General features: G+C 43.3%; 1 protein-coding gene across 17 annotated transcripts in view; it reads right to left on the bottom strand.

Moving 5' to 3' along the window:
• Positions 1 to 27,398, bottom strand: part of INPP4A (inositol polyphosphate-4-phosphatase type I A) — a 198,048-nt gene that overhangs the window by 84,176 nt on the left and 86,474 nt on the right. Inside the window, exon 1 of one of the 17 annotated variants that reach the window (XM_073352678.1) lies at positions 18,440 to 18,462. The exons of the other annotated variants lie outside the window; for them this stretch is intronic. The gene's annotated coding sequence lies outside the window, so the exon portion shown is untranslated. Of the gene's footprint in view, positions 1 to 18,439; positions 18,463 to 27,398 lie in introns of those variants that run through there. 17 annotated transcript variants of the gene reach the window in all.

The following is a 27,398-nucleotide window of genomic DNA, read 5'->3' as shown; positions in this document are numbered from 1 at the left end:
GCCTTGGCACCAGCAATATTCAGAGCCCAGGGGCCCAGCTCCACCAATATTTGGGGCTGGGTGTCCCCCCCACTGGCCCACCTGCCACCACCCCGCGCCTCCTACGAGTGTCCTCCAGCCTTCCCTTGCTGCCCCCACGCACCCGGAGCAGAGCGTCCCTGCCTCTGCTGTGCAGCTCCATGCTGCCTTCCTCCAGCAACTGCTGCCGCAGGGTCCTAATGCCCCCTTTCCCCATCTCCATTGGCAGGGCAGACTGACTCTGAGCCTGCCCTTCCACCTCAGACCCTTCCCTTTTCCGGCGGGACCCTCCACCAGCACAGGTGGCCCCTCCCCACCCGCAGTCACCGCTTCTGCCCCATGATGGGCAAGGAGGCAGCCCCATCCCTCACCCCCAGTGAGGCTACAGTCAGGGGCAACAGCAGGGGAGGAGGCGTACGCAGCATCCCCCGGCACCCACCATGGGGGAGGCGAGCGAGATTCCTGGACCTGAGAGAGGCCCTAGGAGCACATGCAGTGACAGTGGTGGGGGTGAGTGTGCTGCTGAGGGGGCGGAAAAGGGGGGCTCCTCCCCCAGAGCTTGCTGCTCCCAAGAGGGAAAGGGCTGGGGGGAGTCCTCCTCTCTGGTCCCTGTCCTGGAGCATCCTGCCTGCACCCCAAACTCATCCCCAGCCCTGCCCCACCCCAGAGCCCACAACCCTAGCCAGAGTTTTCACCCCCCACGCACACCCTCAACCCTCTACCCTAGCCCTGAGCCCCTCCAGCACCCCAAACCCCTCATCTCCAGTCCCAGCCAGAGCCCTCATCCCCCCCACCCTAACCCTCTGCCTGAGCCCTGAGCCTAACACCCCAAACCCCCACCCCAGACAGAGCCCTCACCCCCACACTCCTACTGTCACCCTGAGCCCCTCCCACACCCCAAACCCCTCATTCCCAGCCCCAGACAGAGCCATCACCCCCTACACCAGTACTCTTGCCCTGAGCTCCTCCCACATCCCAAACCCCTCATCTGCTGCCATACCCCACAGCCCTCACCCCTGCACTCCCTCCCAGTCCCAAACTCCCTCCCAGAACCTGCACCCCCTCCCTCCACACCCTCTCCCATCTCCAAACTCCCTCCCAGAACTTGCACCTCCTCCCATCCCCACACTCCCTCCCAGAGCCTGCACCCCAATCCCCTGCCTCAGCCTAGGGCCTGCACCCCAGACCTCCTCCCCCACCCAAACTCCCTCCCAGAGCCTTGGGCAGGTGGGGGTGGAGTTTGGGCAGGGGCAGATTCTGGGCATCACCAAAAAGTACACAAACATGCCGCCCCTTAGGAGGGGGACAGAGCATTTATCCTCCACCGAGATTATGTGACCGGGGAGGGGAAGTACATCCCTCTCACCAGTTTACCCTTCCAGGATCTTGTTGGGGGGTTAGGGGAGAGAGGCCACTGGAGGAAAGAAGGGGACTGGCCCCACCCCGATATAAAGTAAGTAGGAGATAATGCACCATGAAGTTGCAAGCGGGGAATGGGATCAGGCCTGCTTTTCTCCCAGCATACTCTAGAGGGGGCTAGAAAGCCAGTGGGTCTCCAGAGAAGCACCAGGAATTACTGGCATATCCAATAAACTAGCCAGGAAAAAATACTACTGACCAGAGAAGTCTGGGACAAGTAGAAGTGCTATCTGAGCAAGCGACAACCCCAGGTTTCCTGACTGCCAGACCAAGACACGAGGGCAGCTGGATGCAAGCTGAATGAGGTCAGGCAGAGCAGCAAAGGGAAGGTGGGCTGGAAGGGGCTGAGTGGGAATGAAGTGAAGAGAACTGAGCTTCCCCTCAACAAATGGGAGAAGGCACTGAGGCTGCAGAGCTATTGGACTGAGCTCATTATCTGTACGCCATAAGTAATACCTTGGAAGCAGAGCCAGGTACACTGCTGAGCATGCCTGAGGCCAAGCCTCAGTTTGTATGTATTCAATAGCATGCTGATCAGAAGTCTATGGGAATGGGAACCATGGAAGCGACTGTTTGGGTCTGAACTTTTCTGTTATAATTCGGGAGTTCAAAGAGTCCTTTGCCATAAAAGCAAATATTTTCATTTTCTAGCCAAGCCAGAATAGCCACGTAGCAGTTTTCAGAGCAGTACAACCCCCCACTACAGGTCATCATCAGAAATAGAACCCAAGACCTCAAGCACCAAAAATACAGCCCTCAACTATTTGAGCTAAACTAAGAACTCCATTAGCAAGCACTAGTCATGGGCTCTTATCCTCTATGCGAACCATCAACTAGGAGGAAATAGGACACAATTTAGCCAATGTGTTACACAAAATTAGTTGCCCTAGACACTGCTGCAGGACAAGAGTATAATTTGGAGAAAAAATAAAAACTATAGGCCACAGCTAGAGAGTTCACAGGCAACTATATTTTTGCCAGAAAGATAAACAACAATGTAATTTGCTACCCAAGACAGCATAGGTTTTATTGTAAAATAAACTACTATTTGGTTATGTGCTGCTGCAAAAAACACAATTTCAGGAGAGAGAGGACTTCTTAAAACATTATTACAGCCATTGGCAATTCCAAACTTCTAATGCCACTGCCAGGTAGTTAATTTCCTAGATCAATCCTTGCCTTTAAAAACATCTGTAAGAAAAGGTTACATATACACAGACTTGGGTGGTTTACAAATATTTTGAAAAAATATCAGACTACCCAGTTTGGATTTTGGGTTTAGAAAAACCAGTAAAGGTTGAATCAGCAGAGGGTAATGCCAAAGACATGGGCTGAGTAAGTGAGAAGTACGTGAAACACAAGAGTATACAAAGGAATATGAGGAACTTAAAACTGCATATACTTGAAGAAATGGGAGCTCTCAAGATGGAATCAGACCAAACATCAGCAAAACATTTTATATGCTTAGTTTAAATAGTTCTCCAATATAACTGAGTCTGGAATTCAAATATTTCCTGTATGAATATTGTTTTCTCACCAGTCTTCCCATATGGAATTTTTTTCCCTCCCCACATGGAAGTTTTCAGAATCAATTGTAAGATTTGGATTTGGCCAAAATAAAGAACTATAGCTATTTGCTAAGGTGTGATTACACAAGGCATCTACTGTAGAAAATAAATTTATTGTAGCAGGTATTAAGGTGCTTTCCATGTTAAATAATGGTACAAGATTACGTTAGATAAGAAAGCTTGTAAGGGATAGCAAGAGTCCTTTGAACTAATATCCAGAGTTTACGGTGTGAAATCAGACATATCTGAAAACTGTGCGGTAGTTCTCTATTTAGAAAGTTTATTCCTCCTCATTCTTTGAGATACTCCAAGGGGAGAGGTTTATTCAAGAGGAGAGGGAGTGATTTAGTACATCTGTGTGGATTATATTATTTGCCTAGAGCACTAATTCGCTTAAGGGCCAGACAGATAAACAGTTCAGTCAAAAGTTGAGAGAGAGAAATTAACAGTCCTATACATAAGGGCTGAAGCTTTCAAACTTCTTGAGTCCAGGGCCTCTCTCCCACTGTTTTCCAAAATCCAAACCCCCCCCACCGCCACCACCACCACACACTCCCACCCTAAAACCCACTAGCTTTCAGTGCCTAGTCAAGTCGCTGCCAGAGGCGCAATGACCATACCACTATTTTTAGCATGCCAACTTGGTGGCCAGTAGCCGTAGTCTGTCACCCAGACTGAGAGGCCTATTCCTAGTAGCACTGTAGATTTACCCTCAGCAGCATGCACTTCCCCTTTAAAAAAAAAACAACAAGAGGAAGCAGAATTCAATGACCAACTTTCCTCTAAGCCTAGCCTGGTATGCACTAGAAGGATGACCCATTGCTGAAACCTGATATCAAACATAGCTTGATCTTTGTCTTTGGTGTTCTGCTGTTAAGCTGCACTGTGGACAACTTTCATTAAGAACAGGTTATTTTACTAGAGTGGAGAGTAGGCCTGGGTGTACATTTCAAGTGGCATTTTTAAACCAGAAATTGCCAGTCGCGCTAGTATTATTTTTAACAGTTAGGGCTGACAATACTGCTGTTTACAGGCTCCCCAGATTGCACTGAACTCAGCACTGTATGCAGAGATTGAGTAAAAAGTCCCTACAGACCCACAATTTGAGAATCCCTAATACGGTTGCTAGGCATCTGGTTTTCTACCAGAATGTCTGGTCAAAAAGGGACCCTGGTGGCTCCAGTCAGCACAACTGACCGAGCCATTAAAAGTCTGGTCAGTGGTGCAGTGGGACTAAGGCAAGCTCCCCTGCCTGCTCTGGCTCCACATGGCTCCCGGAAGCGGCCGCCATGTTCGGCTCCTAGGTGGAGGGGCAATCAGGTAGGGTCCATGCGCTGCTCCCGTGCTGAGTGCCAGCTCCGCAGCTCCCATTGGCCAGAAACTGTGACCATGCAGAGCCATCTGGCAGCCCGATACCTAGAAGCTAGACATGGGGACCACTTCCGGGAGCCACATGGAGCCAGGGCATGCAGGGAACCTGCCTTAGCCCCACTGCGCCGCTGACCGGGAACCACCTGAGATACGCACCGCCCAGCTGGAGCCCAAACCCCCTCCCGCACACCAATCCCCTGCCTCAGCCCTGAGCCCCCTCCCAGAGCCCACACACCACACCCTCTCCCGCACTCCAACCCCCTGCCCAGCCCTGAGTCCCCTCCTGCATCCAAACTTCCTCCTGGAGCCTGGACCCCGCACCCTCTCCCACACTCCAACCTCCTGCCCCAGCCCAGTGAGGGTGGGGGAGAGTGAGGGAGGAGTGAGTGGGGGTGGGGCCTCGACGAAGGGGTGGGGCAAAAGTGTTTGGTTGTGTGTGATTAGGAAGTTGGCAACCCTAACCCCTAAATTAAAGGACGATAGCCGTAGACTGCTCTTTAAGATCCAGCCTCTGATCATTGTGAGGCGTTCTATGCTCCTAGCATAATATATTTGCTTACACTAAAACATGAAGTGATCCCCCACACACAGCCACCACATAACCAAATCACACAAACCTTTGGCAAATGAGATATTGTTATTCCAAATATCATAAACCCGTAACATTTTATTTTATGCTACTTCCTGATTAAAGGGGATTAAACAACCTTGTGGAGAAGATACATTCTTTAAATGGTTGATCTGTTGGAGCGTTTGCTTTTTTTCTAAAAGACAGATAGATACCCACTTCTATGAAGAGTAATCTATAAAGTGACAGAACTGTCTAGAAACCTGACTAAATTAGCATGATTCAATTCCTATAATAGCAGGTCTTCTTAAATGTTATATGAGTCACATAGCTAGCACTGTAGCTAAGGTTGCAAAATAATTTCAGTTATAACCTATTTTCATATGTACAACATGTTCCAAAACATTCACCTTTCACTCTGAAATTTTCCATGTTTGGTATCTATCAAAAGGTGAATTTGTTTTTGGAAAGTGTGAGCAAAGTCCCTTCTGGGGATTTTGAGTTTTGTAAGGGAAAGTATAATAATGACAATCATTTTTCCAACTTAAATAAAAAGAAGTGCCATGCTTTTTTCAACCAAGAAAATTGAAAACAGCTGTAATGTGTAAACTCGGCAATGTAAATGGAGCTTAATGAAGTTCACGTCTGTGACCAAATATAAAAATAAAGATGGATTTGATAATCGTGACATCAGTGAAAAAAAATCATTGCAGAGAACGCTCAGTTGGCATCTGCTAAGATTTTTTTTAAAGCAGAGGCTAATGAAGTCCTCTCCAATCCATGGTTTCACAGTGCCTCAGTTTGGAGACAACACATATACGTTAAAAGGTCCTGAACCACACACCCCAAAATCATGAGTCTAGCTCAAAAATCATTAAATTAAAAAGAACTAATCATAGAATATCAGGGTTGGAAGGGACCTCAGGAGGCCATCTAGTCCAAGCCCCTGCTGAAAGCAGGACCAATCCCCAATTTTTGCCCCAGATCCCTAAATGACCCCCTCTAGGATTGAACTCACAACCCTGGGTTTAGCAGGCCAGTGCTCAAACCACTGAGCTAGAACTTCTTCCACACACTCACAGTTGTGCATACGTGAGAGAGAAAGAGACAGTGAGAATGCTGTTAACTCTTGCAAATTTATAGTTAATAAGGTGTTGGCCCACGAGGCAGGAGCTCTAACCAGAACCCTGTTTTTCAACCTTTTTAGATTCAGGACCCATTTGTAAACCATGATGGCCGGTTGCAACCCAGAGATCCACCTGGACGTGCCCTCAGACTTGATTCCCCCTCCCCATGCCCCGTAGAGGTCCATTGAAAGGGAGGGGTCCAAACCAATATTTCACATACCCACAACAGACGTTTCTGGTAGGGGGGCTTCCCCAGCTGTTAACTGGAGGGAGAGGTGAAAAGCCGAGATAACTCCCATGGAGGGACAGAGGACAAGGGAAGAGGGGGATTTGGGAGCCTGGGAGTGAATCTGGGGGTGTAGTGAGGAAGGAATTGGGATTCTGGGGGAGATGGGGCAGGAATTGGGGGAAGGAGATGGGGCAGAGGGTTGGCAAGTCAACAACTCCCCAAAAGACACACACACACAACCCATGGGAGGCAGAAGGTAAAGGGGTGGGCCTGAAGGAAGGAGCTGGGAAGCAGCAGGGTCCAGGATGGGTGGTTTGAAAGAGGGGGAGTCGCCTGGCTAATGGGAAGGGTACATGGGGGGGTCCAGACTGGGGAGCATAATGGGGGTTTGGAAGACTGGGTGTTGTCTGGCTGTGGGGCATGGGGCAGTGCATCATATGTGGGGGGAATACTGGAGAACCTGAAAACAATTACTCCCTCTCAGCTCCTGTCCTGTGGGGCTGGCTGGGTCGGCTCCTCGCTCTGGGCATTGCAACTTCTGGGGACAGCCAGACCACATTTGTGAGAAGGGTTTTTGAGACCCGGTGAATGGGGTTGCAGTGCCATTCACTCAAATTTGACCAGTCCAGCCCACCGTAATCATGACAGAAAGGCCAGATCTGAGCGGTGCTGTGATCCCATGCAGCAGGTCACAATACCCAGAGCGGGGAGCTGAGCCCAGCCAGCCCCATGACCCTTTGACACATTCTAATGACCCAGTTTTGGGTGGCAACCCATGGGTTTAGAAACTCTGTACTTGAGGACTCAGCTGAGCATGGGGCTGCTTTGAGCTAACCACTGTACGAACACATAGTAAGACACAGTCCTTGCCCCAAAGAGCTTGCTGGCTAGTGCCAAATACAGTAGTGAGTGTGCCATAGGAATGGTTACTGAGATCCATGAAACTTACCTTACACAGGGGCCATGAAAACATCCATTGGATGGGAGCAACTTTTACTCTCTGCTGAGCTGGGCTGGATTCAAGCTGGTTGAAAGACTCTACAGCTCATCAGTAGGGCCCTACCAAATTCACGGTCATGAAAAACACATCACAGACTGTGAAATCTGGCCTTCCCCCATGAAATCTGATCTTTTGGGTGCTTTTACCCTATACAATACAGATTTCATGGGGGGAGATCAGCGTTTCTCAAACTGGAGGTCCTGACCCAAAAGGGAGTTGCAGGGAGGATCACAAGGTTATTTAGGTTTCAGAGTAGCAGCCGTGTTAGTCTGTATTTGCAAAAAGAAAAGGAGTACTTGTGGCACCTTAGAGACTAACCAATTTATTTGAGCATAAGCTTTCGTGAGCTACAGCTCACCAATTAGGGGAGTCAGATATTGCCACCCTTCCTTCTGCGCTGCCTTCAGAGCTGGGCAGCCGAAGAGCAGCACCTGTTAGCCGGGCACCCAGCTCTCAAGGCAGCGCCCTGCCAGCAGCAGCGCAGAAGTAAGGGTGGCAATACCATACCATGCCACCCTTACTTCTGCACTGCTGCCTTAGAGGTAGGCGGCCAGAGAGCGGCGGTTGCTGATCAAGGGCTCAGCTCAGAAGGCAGCAATGCAGAAGTAAGGGTGGCAACAACATACCAGGCCATCCTTACTTCTGTGTTGCTGCTGGTGGCGGCTCTGCCTTCAGAGCGAGGTGCCTGGCCAGCAGTCACTGCTCTCTGGCCGCCCAGCTCTGAAGTCAGAACCACCCCCAGCAGCAGCGCAGAAGTAAGGGTAGCAGTATAGCAACCTCCCTACAATAACCTTGAGACACCCCACACACACACCACCATGAAATTTCAGATTTAAATATCTGAAATCATTAAATGTATGATTTTTAAAATCCTATGACTGTGAAATTGACCAAAATGGACCATGACTTTAGTAGGGCACTACTCATTAGCAATACCCTGAGGCATTCAATCTCTCCCGTAAATGCTAGAGTTACACCTTGAAGGAGACTTGCATTCTGGAATGATATGTTTATTAAATCTAGTTCTGACATTTTGGAAGCTTATTTACCCAGGCAGGGTCGTCCACTTAGGACAAATAGGCAAGATTTCCCACATTGCTCTCAGTCTTAAACATACTGTATAATGAAGTGCCACACCCTGTTCTTAAAGGAGCAGCTCCCTTTAATCAAATAAGAATATTTGAAGTGCAACAGTAAAACAAATATTAACACCACACAAATTCAAGAGAATGTTGAGCATCTTTCTTTTCCTAGCTCTGGGAGCAGACTGTGGTCTAGTGGTTATAGACTAGCACGGCCAGATGTAACAATGCCTCTGTTTGGCTCTTTTCTGGGGAGTTAACTCAGGACCCCTAGGGATATGTCTATGCAGTCCACAGAAACGGGTCTCCCAGCCTGAGCTGACAGACTCGTGCTAGTAGGGGTTCACAACAGCACTCTAAAGGCTCACTTTTTTGAACTCTGTAGACCCATCCTAGAAGTAAACACAAGATTCTTCCACTTGATCGAAGCCAGTGGTTCTCAACCAGTACATGTATCCCTGGGGGTATGCAGAGGTCTTCTAGGGGGTACATCAGCTCATCTAGATATTTGCTTAGTTTTACAACAGGCTACATAAAAAGAACTAGCGAAGTCAGTGCAAACTAAAATTTAATACAATTACTTGTTTATACTGCTCTATATACTATACACTGAAATGTAAGGACAATATTTATATTCCAATTGATTTATTTTATAACTATATGGTAAAAATGAGAAAAGCAGCAATTTTTCAGTAACAGTGTGCTGTGACACTTCTGTATTTTTATGCCTGATTTTGTAAGCAAGTAGTTTTTAAGTGAGGTGAAAATGAGGTTACGCAAGATAAATCAGATTCCTGGAAGGGATACAATTATCTGGAACGGTTCAGAGCCACTGACCTAAGCAACCAGATCCCTCAGCATGGAAGCAGTTTCAGAGTCAAATCTCTATGTCGTCTAGCTGCTACAGGATGACACACACGTTGCATTAGTGTGCCTTACTGTAACAGAGAACACCTGTCTGTTGAGCACCTTCTGCTGCTGCATGCAGTACTACGGTCCTTTTCCCGCTCCTAGCACCCCCTGTAGGTTGTCAACCTCACTTAGCAAGTCTTCGGTGTCTTGGTCCTCCAGCTGGGTTACACAATCAAAATGAACCCCTTCCAGGGTAACAAAAGTCCAACAAAACCATCTATGTGCACTCACCAGCATCTTGAGCCCAGGCTCTGGGCCCTTTAAATTCAGCCCTTCACTGAGGCTTCCAAAGGACCCTTGTTCCCTTCTTGGGGGTTTATACCACTTCAGCAGTGGTCAGTGAAGGAAGCCAGACCAACGCATTGCTCTGTGTTCCAAACCAGGGACTCTATAAACAGCAGTCGTGTACCACTCCCTTCAATTGGTTGCTGCTACTTCCCTAGGCCTTTTCCTACTTGGTCCCTTTATCTTCACCCATTATCTCTGGGTTAAAGTTCTCAGGTCCTCTCTCTCGCAGCTTAAGCCAATGCAGCTAGCACCAAACTCTGGCTATCCCTCAAGCTCCTCTGGCCAGAGAGGAGCTCTCTGCCTTGCCCCTCTGGTCCCAGCCAGGAACTGACCTGCCTAAGGCCCTACAGCTCCTTCTATTGACTCTGCTGGACTCTGGTTGGCTGCTTCCATGACATCTCTCTAGGCAAGCCTGGAGGACCCAGCTTCACTGCTCCTTTCCTGGGGTGGAGTGTAATAGCACCATGGGGCCTCCAGCAGGGGCCACAAAAGCCTGGTACAGCCTGTCACAATTACCAAGCACTTAATTTTATTTGTTCCTTTGCAAAGCTGTGTGGCAAAGAAAGGTGGTTATGTCTTATTAGAGATCTGGGTTCTAATGCCAGCTTTGCCTGAAGTGACCTTGTGCAAGAACCTTAATCTGTGTGATTGGTGAATGACAGTTAACTTTGAGGTATGAAACATCTAGCAAGGGACATAAAAGACAATAAGAAAAAGTTCTTTAAATACATTAAGAGCAAGAGAAAGAGGAAGGAAAGTGTAGGTCCTCTATTTAGCAAGGAAGGAGAGGTAATAACTGATGACATGAAGAAGCCTGCAGTATTTAATGCCTATTTTGCTTCAGTTTTCACTAAAACGGTTAATGGTGGCCAGATGCTTAATACAATTAATATTAACAACAAGGGGGAAGGAACACAAGCCAAAATAGGGAAAGAAAGGTTAAAGAATATTTGGAGAAATTAGATGCATTCAAGTTGGCTGGGCCTGATGAAATTCATCCTAGGGTACTTAAGGAACTAGCTGAAGCAATCTTGGAACCGTTCGCAATTATCTTTGAGAACTCACAGAGGACAAGTGAGATCCCAGAGGACTGGAGTAGGGAAAACATAGTACCTATCTTTAAAAAGGGGAACAAAGAGGACTCAAAGAATTATAGACCAGTCAGTCTAACTTTGATACCTGAAAAAAAACTTTGATACCTGATACTAGAACATATTAATAAACATTCAGTTTGTAAGCACCTAAAGGATAATAGGGTTACAAGGAAGAACCAGAATGGATCTGTCAAGAACAAATCATGCCAAACTAACCTAATTTCCTTCTTTGACAAGGTTACGGGCCTAGTGGATAGGAGGAAAGGAGTAGATGTGATACATCTTTGAGCTTAGTAGAGCTTTTAACAGTCCCACATGACATTCTCATGAGCAAACTAGGGAAATGTGGTCTAGATTAAATGGTTTTAAAGTGTGGGCATAACGGGTTGAAAGACCGTACTAAAAGAGTAGTGATCAATAATTTGCTGTCAAACTGGAGGATGGAGGGGTGTATCTACTGGGGTCCCACAGGGTCAGTCCTGGTTTTGGTACTATGCAATATTTTCATTCATGACTTGGATAAGGGAATGGAGAGCATGTTTACAAAATCTGCAGATGACACCAAGCTGGGAGGGGTTGCAAGCACTTCAGAGGACAGAATTATAATTCAAAATGACATTGACAAATTAGAGAATTGGTCTGAAATCAATAAGATGAAATTCAATAAAGACAAGTGCAAAGTACTTTACATAGCAAGGAAAAATCAAATGCACAACTACAAAATGGGGAATAACTAGGTAGGCAGTAGTATGCTGAAAAAGATCTGGGGATTCTAATGGATCACAACTTGACTATGAGTCAACAATGTGACGCAGTTGTGAAAATGGCTAATATAATTTGGGGGTGTATTAGCAAGAGTGTTGTATCTCAGACAAAAGAGATAATTCCCCTGCTCTATTTGGCACTAGTGAGACCTCAGCTGGAGCACTGTGTCCAATTCTGGCACCACACTTTAGGAAAGATGTAGATAAATTGGAGAGTCCAGAGGAGAGCAACAAAAATGACAAAAAAAGATTTAGAAAATCTGATGAGGAAAGGTTAAAAAAACTGGTCATGTTCAGTCTTAAAAGAAGACTGAGTGGGGACCTGAAAACAGTCTTGAAATACGTTAAGGGATGATCATTTGTTCTCCATGTCCTCTGAAGGTAGGACAAAAACTAACGGGCTTAATCCACAACAAAGAAGATTTAGGTAGGATGTTAGGAAAACTTTCTAATTATATGGGTAATTTGTTCTGGAATAGGCTTCTAAGGGAGGTTGTGGAATCATCAGTGTAGGTTTTTAAGAACAGGTTGGACAAACACCTGTCAGGGATAGTCTAGGTTTACTTGATCCTGCTTCATTACAGGGGACTGGACTTGATGACCATTAGGGGTCCCTTCCATCCCTACATTTCTATGATCCTATTGTAATTATCCTGTACTTCTGGTGCTATTCACTGGCAGACTTCAGACATAGGGATACTGGTAATGTTTGAAGTTTATATTAATAAGTAGTAGCTTTATAGTAGATCACTTTCAACTTTTGTAGCCAGAAAAAAAAGATTTAGGACCAAAATTGGATCTCAGTTACAATACAATAAATCCTAGCGTTCTCTCAAAGACCTCACTGGAGCTATTCCGAGGTCTTATCTAGACTGGGAAAGTGAATGGCAGTTAAAACGGTTAGCTAACACCACTTCGCTCCTAACATAGGCAGCCATGTTTAAAAATGTATTTTCTGGGAGTGGTCAACACCTGGAGGGCCTACCTAAACAGCTTTAACACACACCCTATCTCCCTAGCCTAGTCGTGCTAAAGATTCACTCTGTTATAAGTGAGGACAGAGTTTGGCCCATGCTCCTTTGACTAAATTTTTCCACATCCCAGTCTGGTAGATTATAAACAGAGTACAATGTAGGAGTTAGCATTTTACTGCCTGCTATGTTTTGTTCTGCACTCCTTCTGGGGCACAGACCACATGGGCTGGTACTTCTCAGGCACAGGATACTTTTAACGTTCACATTTAATTTTTTTCCTTTTGGTTACTTTTAGGGAAAACAAGTTCAGGGACTTTGTTAGGGACTTTGATTCAAACTCTCCTACTTACTCATCTAGCCCTTTCCCATTTCCAGTCACTGTTTCTCTGGGTATGTCTGCACTGCATCTGGGTGTGTGCCTTCCAAAGCGGCTATACAGATACACACTAGCTCTGCTTGTGTTAGCATGCTAAAAATAACTGTGTGGCCTCAGCTGGCTGGGCTAGCCACATACCCGGAGGGTCAGATGGCCACTGTCAGTAGACAGGATACTGGGCTGGATGGACCTTTAGTCTGACCCAGTATGGCCGTTTTTATGTACGTTTTTACAGTCTCAAATAAAAATGCAAAGTTAAAATCTGAAATATTTACAAAACAAAAAAAAAACATTTATTTTCATTTTGGGTCAATCAAAATGTTTCCTTTTTGATTGTTTCAAGGTGCTTTGATTTGGAACATTTGAAAATATCTTTTTCAGTCTAATTAGCTCAAATACGGAAAGAAAGTCATTTTTAACCCAAAAACAGCAAATTTTTTTGTTTATAAACTGTCCAAACAAATCATTTAGACTATTTCAAAAGGTCTTTTTCTCCATTTTTTAAAAAAGACCCTAATTTTGCATAGTTTCAACAAATCAGCATTTTTCAACAAAAACATTAATCATATTTTCCAACCAGCTGTAGTTCCAAGTAAATAAAGATACTTGTATGTCTTTCCAGAGGCAGCAGTGTAAACTTGGCTATAGGGAGGGGCTTGGTTTGTTCAGAAGCAATAAGTACTAGCCATTCCTGGAGAACAAGGTGTTAAAACAAATGTTTCTGTGGTCTGACCTGGAAATGTATGTCTTTCCTGTCTTTCTAGACATATCTCTCTTTCACAAGTCAGATTGTAATTTTTGGATTTAATTATAACAGGAACATCAAACAAAAAGCCTACAAGGAGCCTAAAGAATAAAGATGCTGTTTTGAGAGATTACAAATATTTTATGCACTGAAGTTAGTAACTTTACTTCATTTTTAATGCAGTTTTAGTGCTACTTTTCTCTTTCACACAATTGTAATTTACTCCTGAAACAAAAGTCTAGTTTCCCTCTCCCACTGTCACTAGCCTCTCAACACCATCACAATAATACACTTGTAAAGTTACTGCATTATGTTGAGTTATGGCCTACACTCACATATTGAAAGAGTTAGAACAAAAAGAATCCCAAAATATCTCTACTGACTTAAAGAATAGCAATGCTGAAAAATGTTATAATGTTTGTCTTTTTCCACTACCTAAAACTACTGCTTTAGTCATTCACTTCTAGAGTGAATATCAAAGTCTTCTCACACTGACTGAACCACAGGGAATAACGCTGTTTTTTACTGTTCAATCAGCCACAGGTTTTGCAGAGTCCAGTATGAAGTACGATTTGTGAAGACCTCTGGAGGACATCTACAGGTGTAAAACATAGCTGAAAGTGTGGCGGAATGGAGGTGTAAGACACTACTGGATGTTGGAGATGTCAGGAGGATTGTGTTAGATGGGAAAAGATTCAACTGACGTGCTTGTCATTAGAAGGTCATGGTATCTGTATGAATATGCAAATATGGTTCATTAAATGTGGCCCTGTACAATCTCATGAGATTAAATTAAGAAATGGGACAATTTAGAACTGAATATCAGGAAAGACTCCCCAAGAGTAAGATATATTAGATTCTGTAACCAGCTCAAAAGGAAGTGGTGGAATCCCCATTGTCAGAGATATTTACAATTACACTGCACAAAAGGCTACTTCACATACAATAGAGAACAATCTTGCATTGAAGAGGAACAAATGACTTAACAGGTGTTTTCCATCTCTAGTTTGAATATTTTATGACATTTGGCACATGCTTGCATCAACCCTAATAGTACATTAAAGAAGTTATAACAAATGTGGCTAAGGGAATTTCACCAAAGTGGAGGTGTATAATTTTAGTGAAAATTCCCTTTCTTGGGAACACTAGACCAAAACTGTGGTATGTAACCTACCATTTAAATCAGCTTCTGTATCAAATGCCTGGAGGACACCAATTTTTTTAAAGGCTCCAGAGGCGATCCTGGCAATTATAGGATTATCAGACACATAGTGAACACAATTTGTTGGGGAAGAGTCAACATGGCTTTTGTAAAGGGAAGTCATACCTTGCCAATCTATTAGAATTTTTTGATGGTGTAAACAAACACATAGACTAGGGTGAATATAGTATACCTGGACTTTCAGAAAGCCTTTGACAAAGGTTCTTAAGCAAAGTAAGCAGCCATGGGATAAGAGGGAAGGTCCTCTCAGAGATCAATAACTGGTTAAAAGGAAACAAAGGGTAGGAATAAATGGTCAGTTTTCAGAATGGTAAATAGTGGTATCCCCCATGGGTCTGTACTGGGACAAGTACTGTTCAACATATTCATAAATGATCTGGAAAAAGGGGTAAACCAGTCCAAAGCAGACTGCAAGGGGTTACAAAGGGATCTCACAAAACTGGGTGACTGGGCAACAAAATGGCAGACGAAATTCAATTGATAAATGCTAAGTAATGCACATTGGAAAACATAATCCCAACTATACGTACAAAATGATATGATCTAAATTAGGTGTTACCACTCAAAAAGTGATCTTGGAATCATTGTGGATAGTTCTCTGAAAACATCTGCTCAATGTTTAGTGGCAGACAAAAAAAGCTAACAATGTTAGGGACCATTAGGAAAGTGATAGATAAGACAGTAAATATCATAATGTCACTATATGAATCCATGGTATACCCACACCTGGAATACTGTGTGCAGTGCTGGTCGCCTCATCTCAAAAAAGATACATTAGAATTGGGAAAGGTACATAGAAACAGAAATTATTATTATTAAGGGTATGGAACAGCTTCCATATAAGAAGAGATTAAAAAGACTGGTATTATTCAGCTTAGAAAAGAGAACACTAAGAAGGGATATGATAGAAAGATGTGGAGAAAGGGAGTAAGGAAGTGTTATTAATAGAAGCAATAGGCACGCCCTTTATAGTCTCTTTCTTTGTTTACCTATATTTACATGAAACAATTAAAGTCTGCAGTCTCCTCCTGCCCATAATCGTGTAGACTGTAGAATACATTTTTAAAATACTTTCTTAGCAACTAAGTCCTCAAAAATATTAACCACACATTTTAGAGTAGTCCCTCCTGGGTTCTGTGCATCCTATAGAGAGAGTTATAGCAAGAGTCGCACTAAGATTTTCTATATGGAAGTTACAGAACAATCTTAGTCATAATTATCTCAAAATAGCCATATTTTTAGTTTTCAAAGAAAAAGTAGCATGGAAAACATTTGACCAGGGACTTAATATTCTCCCAGTCTCTCAAATTTGGCTATAAGGCACCAAAAATAACTTAGCACTCTTCATTTTTATTTTCTACATCATAAAAGATATACCTAACTAGAAAATTTATCATAGTAAAAAAATACTATAGGAGAACAACCCAAATGGGACAGAGCAACCTTCCATTTTGTAATTACTCCCAGAAGAATTCTGTACCAAAACATTAAAAATTCTGCACACTATTTAAAAATTCTTCAAAATTCTGCATATTTCATTTGTCAAAATAAAGCAATATAATCATGCTAGTTTCAATTATTTTGGTATTTTATTTAAACTACAATACAAGGGATGGAGAATGGAAGTGGGGAGCGTTGGAGGAAATCACCAACCCCCCCCCACCCCCCAACAGTAATGGAGCACATTTTGATAGGAAATTTTTTCAGTCCAAAATTTAGACCAGTTCTAATCACTAAAGCATCATAAGCATTTATAAGGCCATACTGTCCTTTACACCACTCTGGCAATGTAAAGGAGCCTTCAAACTTTTACACCTGTGTTATACTCCTGGGGGAATTTACAAAGAAAATGGGAACAATTCACTAAGCAGGCAGGCTGCTACATTCTGCTCTGTCTGAGGGGACAGAGCCTGCCCCACACCTACCTCCTCAGAAACACCCCAAAGGCCTGCCCCTCCATGCAGAGTGTGTTGTAATAGCGAGCAAGAGGGACAGAGTATCTCCCTCTCTCACACACACGACTGCCTAGCCTCCCCTCCCCCCCACGGTGATTTATGTCTCTACCGGCTACTCCAGGTGCCTGAACCAGCCTCCCTGAGCTGCTGGGGAGGAGCGCATGACTGCTCTTGTGACTTTTTCTGCAGGAAAGCAAAGAAATCTGCGGGGGACATGAATTCTGCACGTGCACAGTGATGCAGAATTCCCCCAGGAGTATGGCATGTGAACAATCCAGTAGAGCGAGAGTTCAAGAATTCTTAGGTCCTATCTAGATGAAGAAAAAAGGTGTTTTATTTTTCTACCTACTGTTTAAAAAATAAGTACCTAGTAAAGGTTGTGTTTAGCATGATGAGCTTATGTATGTATAAACATATTTTTAAAAAAATCTACTCTAGAGGTGCTAACACCTATGTAAACAGCATTTTCTTAAAACATATGAGCTAATTTAAAAAAAAAATTTTTTTTTTCCTAACCTGGTCAGGGCCTCTGGGGAAAAACAGCAAGGAACCATCTTTCTGGCAAAGGGGAGAAAACTTCAATAAGTGTGTGGCGGGGAGGTTGTTCTTATCTGTTTTCCCCATTCACTAAGGGCCCAATCTTAGAAACTCTGACTCCAAAGTCTAATTTTAGGTATGGTGTACACATAAAATGTATATTGGCACAGCTGTGTTTGTCAGGAGTGTGAAAAACCCACAGCCCCTAACATAATTATGTCACCAAAACTTCCCATGTAGACACAGCTGTGCTAACAAAACAATGCTTTTAGCTAGCTAACGTTGAGAGTGATGGTGCTCCTACACCAGCAGAAAAACTCTTTGTATGGTGTACGCTGTATCTACTGGAGGGGACTATGCCAGTACAGTCTCCGTCATGTAGCCTCTCTCACATGTATAGTTCCATTGACTTCAACTGAATTATGTGGAAAAGTAAATATCAGAATTGGGCACCAGGTATGGCCCCAATGAAGCAAAGATAAGTCATGTCATTCATTTCAATGAGGGACAGATCAGGCCTTTATTGGAATCATCATATGTGGTGAGAACATAAAAGCCACACACCCCCTATTTTATGGAGTTCACATACCTGACGTCTATATATACACTGACATGTTCACAGTATTGTATTGCCTCATTTTTTCCTAAGAATTTCATGTCAAGTGCAAACTGGTGCAATATGCACAAAACTGGGAAGTGGTTTGGATACTATGTAATTGGAATAAACAAAAAAATGCTGATAAATACTAAGTCTATTCATCACTGTACAGGAATAACAAGTAGGCAATGAGGCACAAGGAACCTCTCTCCATTCCATGCCCTGGACACAGACCAAGGTCAATCACAGTCCCTGCTGCTGCTACTCCCTTCCTCTCTCCCAAAAGCACCTCTCTCCAAAGGGAAAAATGGGACACTTCCATGCCCTTCCACACTAGTCCATAAAGGCACTATTAACAGCAAAGTGCACCAGTCTAGAAGGCTTATGCAATCTATGTAAACCATCCTGCACACATGAGAAGGATTGTGCTTTCCTGAGGCACAGCCTCTCCCCCAGTTCCCCTAAGGCAGGACAGCTCAACACTGCCCCAACACAGGGCTGGGCCTTAAAGCACAGTATAACCTTTGTAAACTGCTTTAAGATCTTTGGATGAAAGGTGCTTTAGAAATGGAAGGTATTTTATACTACTTACCTTCTGTTGATAGTCATGTCAAAATTTATTGTCCCAACATTACAGACGTTTTCCCTGCCTCTGCTGTACAGTGCCTCAATATTTACTCATCCAATGTTATTTTGAAAAGTAAAAGAAGAAAAAAAATCTGTTTATTTGAAGAAAGGGAGAAAAAAACCCCAAGGACTGTAAAGGACAACAAATAGCAACAAATTGACAAAAAACAAAACAAAAAAAACAACCCTGTTTCTCTTAGTTATGTTACTAACTCCTTTTTGGAAACAATACGAAATCTGCCTTCAACTCAGATCTGTATTCTCCAGTTTTCCAACGCATTTTTATATGCTCCCTCCAACACAGACTGAGAGGGTTTGTTTACATGTCCCAGTACTGGCTCCTCACAGACACCATACACACTGAGGACATGATGAAGATCACATGCAGCTCTGAATCTCCTGTGCTTCCTCCCCCATTCATAATGCCATTTCTTTTTTTTGATACATCTGCGGGAAATTTAGTGTTTATTTGAAAGTTTAAAAAAAAAAAGGTAAAAACTGATAAAAACCAAAAACGAAGGGCAGCGGTCAGGGTGGACAGGTGCTCAGTAGTTATATGGGCCACATGCTGTGGGGGGCACTGACAATGCAGTGATCAAGTGGTCTCTGATCACTCCCTGCCTGTCTTGCTCCACCACTGTACAGAGGAAGTGGATGAGGCCATGCCGAAAGGCTGGGATCAGGTGGGGTCTCTGCCCAGAATGGGGGCCAACACTCAGAGGGTGCATCTTTTGGCTCCCTGTTCGCAGACTCCCCACCTGCCTCCTCAGCATGCCAGCGCAGATCAGAGTTAACTGTTGACTGGTGGCTGCTGCAGCTACACAGCAGAAAAACAAGATGGACAGGGACCCAGGAAGTGGACAGGACAGTGCTGAAGGGCCTGGGTCAGGAGGGGGCTCTGTCTGGCATGGGGGCCAGTGCTCACAGAGTGCAGCCTTCTCCTCCCCTCTTGACTCTGGCCCTTCAGCACAGCCCCACCTACGTTAGCTGTGAAAAATTCCTGAGCCCCAAAAATCCAAAATTTGGATGAAAATTATTAAAATCTGAATACTGGCGTTGTCAAAACCCAAGAAATCTTCTGAGAGAATCGGTAAATACTGAAAACGACCCCTACCCATTCACTCTGCAGGAAAGGTATAAAGAGAGCTCCAGGCTGTTACGGGATGAAACTGGTATTCAGCATGCCATTGCTAACTAGCATTTTGAGGGGGTGTCCCACAATAGCTTTGGGGGAAGAAGGAGGCAGGAGGGAAGGTTTGCCGTTGTTTCCAGTTTCTCTCTCCCCTCAGTGGGAAGGGGGTGTCTCCCAGTCCAACAACAGTAACCTTCCCCCAGATCTCAGAGCAGGAGATTCCTTAGGCCTGTACATCTTCACTGATCTTCCATGGCTTCCCCTGGAGCTGCTCCCCTTGTGTTGCAGGAGAAGCCCTGTAGCTGGCAGCAACCCAGGCTTGTAGGACAGTGATACTACATGTGTACACTCTCAAGCTGTTGTTTACACGGGTTTCAGAAACAACAGACTATGTTTACTGGCCAGAAACAAAAAAGTTGGAGCAAAATAAAAAACAAACAAGGCAGACAGAAACTGTTCCTGGGACAGGGATTCTAAATATACATGATTTACAACTAGTAAATGTTAAGATGACAATATTCCTTTAAAAACAAACCTGAAAAATTACTCCCACATTTTAGCACACGGCTGCACTATACTCTTTACCATCATATTTGATTCTCACTCACAGCACTGCTGTTTTGACAGAACATTTCTCTTCCAAGCTACTGACAATTCAGTCCATAGACAGCGTTTCTCCTTTTTTGTGGCAGTGTTCCACAGAAGGACTCTGAGATCATCATGTACTTGTTTTCACAACAGAACAATAACTACTCAGTACATTTATGTCATCATTAATTATAAAGAGAAAAAGAAAAGACATGTCACTCTCTCCAGAGCTTCCTTCCAAGGATTTTACAATCTCAAAGACTTCATGGGCTTGGAATAGTCACCAACCACTCAGTTTAAAAAAAAAAATCTTCTGGCTATCTAATTGCTTGTAGAACATATTAGGAGAGGTGGTTGGGGAGGGAGAGAGAGATTCTGAGAGGGGAAGGAAAATAAAAAGAAATGAAAGGTGGGAGCCTAAGGCAAAATAACCTAGACACTATGAAAGCTCTCAAAACACCCCTAATGCAGTCACCTGCAATGTGAGATAATTTAAACTAAGACCCTTTTTTAAGCCTGCCAGTATAAATCTGTGAGATGCATCAAGGATGTAAGCTACATAATCACCCTCTACGAGACATACTGTACATTAAACTCTGTCCACACAGTGCACTTTCTAACTAGGATGACATTCATATATTGATACTTGTATTCATATACACTCTATATAGTAATATCACTCTTTCAATTTCCAAGCAGTTAAACTCTGGTTGAGCCTGAGGGCTAAACAAAGGCTTACCTGTGCCCTACCAACAATAAATAGCTGCCATTTAACAAAATAGGTCATCTCAAAACTGTGATAAAAATGAGTGTGAGCAACAAGGAATATGAAGCTAATAAATGAATAGGTGCTAGATCTCTTTTTATCTAATCTGATTACAAAAGGGCTATATTAATCCTGCGACTGAAGAGAAGATCTCTTTACAAGATCCTTGTTCCTACAGTTTAGAGTAATATACTTGGAATATTTTTCCAATAATATCTTTATTGGCTGAGATGAAAAGATCATATTCCTTTCCTATTCATTCTATCCATTGGTAAAGTATACCAAAACATGAATCTATAGTGCATCTATTTAATCAAGCTTCATTTTTATGGGCAACAAACTACAGATTAATTTGTTTTTCAGCTGATGCAGTTAAAGTACATCCATCTATCTACCTAAGGCATTTTGTAAAGTGCCAGTCGCCATGACATGTGTGTTTTAATCTGTATCACATACCATGCAGTGAGACATGATCAGCATCTCTTCTAACAGTCAATATTTCCCGTGCTTAAGGAAGTCACAGACAAGCAAGCATCAACGCAGACACTAGTTTGCATTTTCTACTATGTAAGAATGTTCTTTGTATGAAGAGACAATTTTTATCCTTTTATCCCTTTAAACTCCATCGATCCATCTCTACAAACTGTAAAGTCTGCAAAAATACTACTAAATACAAATTACATCTACCCTGAATCAACAGTTTTAATGCTTCCAGTATATTTGTAAAGAACTTTAAACAACATATAACACAACAATGTCAAAATCTGGGGCCAACCCTGTGATCATATAGGAGTGTTCTACATGGTCATGCAGGACAGCTGGATTTCATGATCAGTCCCTCTCTCATTCCCTTGGCTGGCAGAGGCAAGGAGTGTAGAAGAGGAATGTCAAGGTTCCTTCCCCACTCTGAACTCTAGGGTACAGATGTTGGGACCTGCATGAAAGACCCCCTAAGCTTATTCTTACCAAGTTAAAAACTTCCCCAAGGTACAAACTTTGCCTTGTCCTTGAACCATATGCTGCCACCACCAAGCGTTTTAAACAAAAACCAGGGAAAGAGCCCACTTGGAGACATCTTCCCCCAAAATACCCCCTCAAGTCCTACACCCCCTTTCCTGGGGAAGGCTTGATAAGAATCCTCACCAATTGGTACAGGTGAACACAGACCCAAACCCTTGGATCTTAAGCACAATGAAAAATCAATCAGGTTCTTAAAAGAAGAATTTTAATTAAAGAAAAGGTAAAAGAATCACCTCTGTAAAATCAGGATGGTAAATACCTTACAGGGTAATCAGATTCAAAACATAGAGAATCCCTCTAGGCAAAACCTTAAGTTACAAAAAGACACAAAAGAAGGAATATACATTCCACCCAGCATAGCTTATTTTACCAGCCACTAAACAAAAGGAAATCTAACGCATTTCTAGCTAGATTACTTACTAATTTAACTGGAGTTGTAAGTCTGCATTCCTGATCTGTTGCTGGCAAAAGCATCACACAGACAGACCAACCCTTTGTTCCCCCCTTTCCAGATTTTAAAGTATCTTGTCCTCTCATTGGTCATTTTGGGTCAGGTGCCAGCTAGGTTACCTTAGCTTCTTAACTAAGGAAGGATTTTATAGCACTGTATACAGAAAGATGTTTACCCTTCCCTTTATATTTATGACAAGGAAGCATTTCCAGTTCCACATAGAGGGATAGATACAAAGAAAAGGAGTAGAGAAAACAGCGTGTCTCATCTTTTTCAGCTAATCAAGGAACAGCATTGGCAGGTTCTGAAAGGAGTTATGGAATAGAGAATTTTCTTGAACTGAGAAATGGATTAGATCAGAGACAGATTTTCTTCCTTATTAAGAGCTCTCAAGGGGGGAGGGGAATTATTGGAGAAAATGTTTACAGTAAGATTGTTTACATTTATCTGGCAAATCATGTCTCACAATAGGTTTATCCTAATAGAGTACATTTATATAAGATATGGGATTGACCCAACAAAAATAATAGAGATTTCCAGAATTTACAAAAAAACCCATTGTGCTCAGTCATATTTTTCAGAAAGTTTGAAATAAAAGTTTCTGACTCAAGTTGGCTTTTGTGATCCTCCATGTGACAGCAATCATCCTTCTGAAAAGTGATATTTGGGATAGCAATATTTGAACTCATTGTCTATTTCAAACAATCAGGATTTGATTTTTAAGAGGTGACCTTTTTGTGCATGCAACATGGCACATGGAAACATTCAGGATGTCTACACTTAAAGCGATGCAGCTGCATCACTGTAGCGCTTCGTGAAGATACTACTTATGCCAACAGGAGAGCTTCTCCCGTTGCAATGGGTATTCCACCTCTCTGAGAGGTGGTAGCTATGTCTATGAGAGAAGTCCTCCTGTCAACACAGCATTGTTTACACTGGGGATTAGGTAAATTTAACTACATCGCTCAGGAATTTCCACACCACTGAGCAATGTAGTTATGCCAAAGTAAGTTGGTCACATATAGACCAAGCCTCAGGCACACATTTTTCAAACTCTAACTGTGTGTTAGTGGTTGTTAGAACTTGAAAAGTGCATGTGCAGGTTGTTGGATGTGCAAAGTTACATATCCACAAAAGGAGGGTGATGTGAGATCCCCGTGATAAAAAAAGCACAGCTAAAATTTTCAAGCTTGGGTGACTGAAGTTAACCACCTAAATCCATAATACTCTGGAGGTACCTCAATAAGCCCCAATTCAGGACAGTGCATAAACATATGTTTAACTTTAAGCACATGTTTAATCCTACTGAAGTCAATGGGACTTGCTCTTTTCTGATCTGAGATTTTAAAGTGGCCTGAATTTCAGACACAGTGAACAGACAGTTGCCATTGACTTCACTGTGAGCTGCAGGTGCTCAGCAAATCAGGTCACTTTTAAGGAGATACCTAAATACAGATTAGGCACTCATATCTGAGAAATCTAGTTTCAGGTCTTTCATAGTCAACTGCCAATAAAAGCTGCTAGAAGGCATATTCTAAAACTCAAAATAAGCAGAAATCTTTCTTGCAAGAAAAACACAATCCTAGGTGGGTTCCATTTACAGAGCTTCCAACAGTCACAGTATTTTGGTAGACAGTTGACTGTGAAGGTGCTCTTTAGGTAGATTTGGATTAAGTATTGATCCTTTCAATATGCTGTAATTAAACATTTAGTACTGCAATACTACTAGCAATCCTATTGCAGAATCTATGGATAAAATAGGAGTTTTTAACAGATGGGTTCTGGAAACTTGTAACCCAAATACTGCAGTATTTTTACAATTAAAATGAATAAATGGAAATAAAAACCATGTGATTTTCAGTGAAGTAAATTTAAACAATCCAAACTGTTTTAATTCCTTGATACAAGAGTTCCATTTAATTCCAGGAAATCTCTCGTTCACTTTTCATGCTGAACAGAATGCAGAATTCAGAGTGGTAGCCATGTTAGTCTGTATCAGCAAAAACAACAAGGAGTCCTTGTGGCACCTTAGAGACTAACAAATTTATTTGGGCATAAGCCCAAAGATCCAGCCATCTACGAAACATCAAATTGCCCCCGACTTAGACATCTGGTTCCTTGGTGGAATGAGGATTGCAAATTAACAATCAAGGAAAGAAATAAGGCACACAAGCACCACTGCAGTACACAGGCTAGTGGCACGCAGGCCTGGGTGGCTTCAGGACACCAGCAACAGCTGTGCTCTCTCTGCCTTTATTATCCTGAGGAGTGAGATATCTGCTAAAAGCACCACCACCTGTGGAAAACGGTGCTGCAACCAGTGCTATTGCTCTATACTCGTGTATAAATATAAAGGGAAGGGTAAACACCTTTAAGATCCCTCCTGGCCAGAGGAAAAACCCTTTCACCTGTAAAGGGTTAAGAAGCTAGGATAACCTCGCTGGCACCTGACCAAAATGACCAATGAGGAGACAAGATACTTTCAAAGCTGGAGGGGGGGCGGGAACAAAGGGTTCTCTCTGTCTGTGTGATGCTTTTGCCGGGAACAGAACAGGAATGGAGTCTTAGCACTTAGTAAGTAATCTAGCTAGAGATGCGTTAGATTCCGTTTTGTTTAAATGGCTGACAAAATAAGCTGTGCTGAATGGAATGTATATTCCTGTTTTTGTGTCTTTTTGTAATTTAAGGTTTTGCCTAGAGGGATTCTCTATGGTTTGAATCTGATTACCCTGTAAGGTATTTACCATCCTGATTTTACAGAGGTGATTCTTTTACTTTTTCTTCAATTAAACTTCTTATTTTAAGAACCCGATTCATTTTTCATTGTTCTTAAGATCCAAGGGTTTGGGTCTGTGTTCACTTATGCAAATTGGTGAGGATTTTTATCAAGCCTTCCCCGGAAAGCGGGTGTAGGGTTTGGGGAGGATTTGGGGGGGGGGGGAAGACGTTTCCAAGGGGGCTCTTTCCCTGTTATATACTTGTTAGATGCTTGGTGGTGGCAGCAATAAAGTCCAAGGGCAAAAGGTAAAATAGTTTGTACCTTGGGGAAGTTTTAACCTAAAGCTGCTAAAAATAAGCTTAGGGGCTTTTCATGCAGGTCCCCACATCTGTACCCTAGAGTTCAGAGTGGGGAAGGAACCTTGACAACTCAGTTTCATGCAACCGAGTAATTCCCTCCTCATTCAACCTCAGCCCTGGAGGTCCGAACACACCCAGGCAGGTGCTGAGAGCGGTGCTATGCACAAGCACTCTGAAGCAGAAGTGTCAATAAGCATGTCTTGTTTGAAACTTTAGGGGAGCTAGGGAAGGGAGTTCTGAATCTTAACTCTCACTTCCCATTGTGACTATATTGACAATGGTACCTCTGTGTGTTTTAGCTTCAGCTGATGCCGTTGTGGCCTTGAGGGCTTCCCCCTCCACACCTGCAGAATGCCTGAGCCACATATGGAGAAGAAAGAAGAGAACATGAGATGACATGTTTAATGAGATCCTGCGAGCCAGTGCTGCATCAAACCATAAGGATCAACACTGCAGACAGCCTGGAGAAGGGAAGAGCACACAGGAGGAAGGCCCAGCATTCCCAGCAGGAAAAGGAGAGGGAGTGCATGATGGGACTTCTCGGGCAGCAAACACAGATGCTGCAGACTCTTGTGGGCCTACAGGTTCAACAGTCACGGGTTCGCCTACCTCTGAAGTCCATGGAGAACTCCATTACAGCACCTCCCGACACTCCCCTCCCCTTCAACATTCCACATGGCCTCAGAGGCTTCCTCCCTATCACAACACCCCAGGGAACATTAAGGACAACCACAGCTTCATATACACTGACCTGTGCAGGTATTGCAGGTATTGTGTTGCTGTATGTGCAGGTAAAATGGACATGAATGTCCTTTCCACTTGTTAAGTTCTGTTCCATTAATTTATTAAGGTTTTAAGTTGCACAGACTACTTCTTGCACAGGTTTTGTTACTGAATAAAATACTATTTGGAAAATAATTAATCTTTTATTAGTTCACAGCATATGCCCCAGAGTGCCTAGCAGTTCGGAAAACACCACTTACTTGGTACAGTACAGTTTGACACAATTCATAGGATCAGTGACAAAAACAGTGTAATAATCAGAAATGTACAGCAAACACTGAAAAATTAATACGTGCATTGACAGTGTTGTAGTCATAGACGTACACCAAGCACCACACCATTCCTAACAGGCCCCAAAACAGCAGGGCCAGGTGTATCACAGTACACCATACATTCCTGTGGCTCACTGTTAAAGTGCTCTTTTAAAGCTTCCTGGAGCAGCATAGCTCCTGTGTCTGGCTGTTCAAACTCAGCAGACAGCAATTCCACCTCTATCCTCCACCCTGGAAGCAACTTTTCCCCTTTTGATTCACAGATATTATGCAGGACACAGCAGGCAGCTATAACCATTGGGATGGTTTTTTTCACTGAGATCCAATCTTGTGAGTAAACAATGTCAGCGTCCCTTCAATCTACCAAAACTGCATTCAGCTGTCATTCTGCACCTGCTGAGCTGTTAGTAAAATTTTTCCTTGGTACCGTCAAGCTGGCTGGTGTATGGTTTCATGAGCCACAGGAGCAAGGGGTAGGCTGGGTCCCCCAGGATCACTGTTGGCTTTTCAACATCACTAGTGGTAACCTGCCAGTCAGGAAAAAGAGTCCCTGCTTGTAGCTTTGTGAAAAGTCCTGAGTTCGTAAACATGAGAATGTCATGCACCTTCCCTGACAAGCCAACACGGATGTCAGTGGATCACCAGGGTTTCTTCACCAACACTTGCATAACTGTAGAAAAATAGCCCTTTTTGTTGATGTACTCTATGGCAAGGTGGCTGGTGTGAAAATAGAGATATATATGCTGTCTACTGCCCCACCGCAGTTTGGAAACCCCACTGCTGCAAATCTATTCACTATGTCCTGCATATTGCAGAGAGTCACAGTCCTGCATA

Source organism: Lepidochelys kempii, chromosome 1 (genome assembly GCF_965140265.1).
Source record: "Lepidochelys kempii isolate rLepKem1 chromosome 1, rLepKem1.hap2, whole genome shotgun sequence".
Lineage (NCBI taxonomy): Eukaryota > Metazoa > Chordata > Testudines > Cheloniidae > Lepidochelys > Lepidochelys kempii.
The sequence above is the reverse complement of the archived record's forward strand: the minus strand, read 5'-3'. Positions and strand labels throughout refer to the sequence as shown.